Genomic DNA, 240 nt, shown 5'->3' with positions numbered 1-240 from the left:
AAGTTAAAAAAAAAAAACACGAGCGACATCATCAGAAGCAGGGTGGGCGGAGTTAATGCACACGCACGGTGATGATGGATACCTTCATGAGTGATGTGAGTTATTAATTATTATTTTTTAAATAATATTATGAATGAACCGTCTTGTTGTTATATCTAAATTTTTTGCTCAGACTCGGCTCAGAGAGCACAGAGATGATAGCAAATAAGTAAAGCTAACGTCAGCAGCCATGGCACTGGA

The sequence above is a fragment of the Sinocyclocheilus anshuiensis genome, unplaced genomic scaffold (assembly GCF_001515605.1).
Source record: "Sinocyclocheilus anshuiensis isolate Anshui unplaced genomic scaffold, SAMN03320099.WGS_v1.1 scaffold1082, whole genome shotgun sequence".
Taxonomy (NCBI): Eukaryota; Metazoa; Chordata; class Actinopteri; order Cypriniformes; family Cyprinidae; genus Sinocyclocheilus; species Sinocyclocheilus anshuiensis.
The sequence above is the reverse complement of the archived record's forward strand: the minus strand, read 5'-3'. Positions refer to the sequence as shown.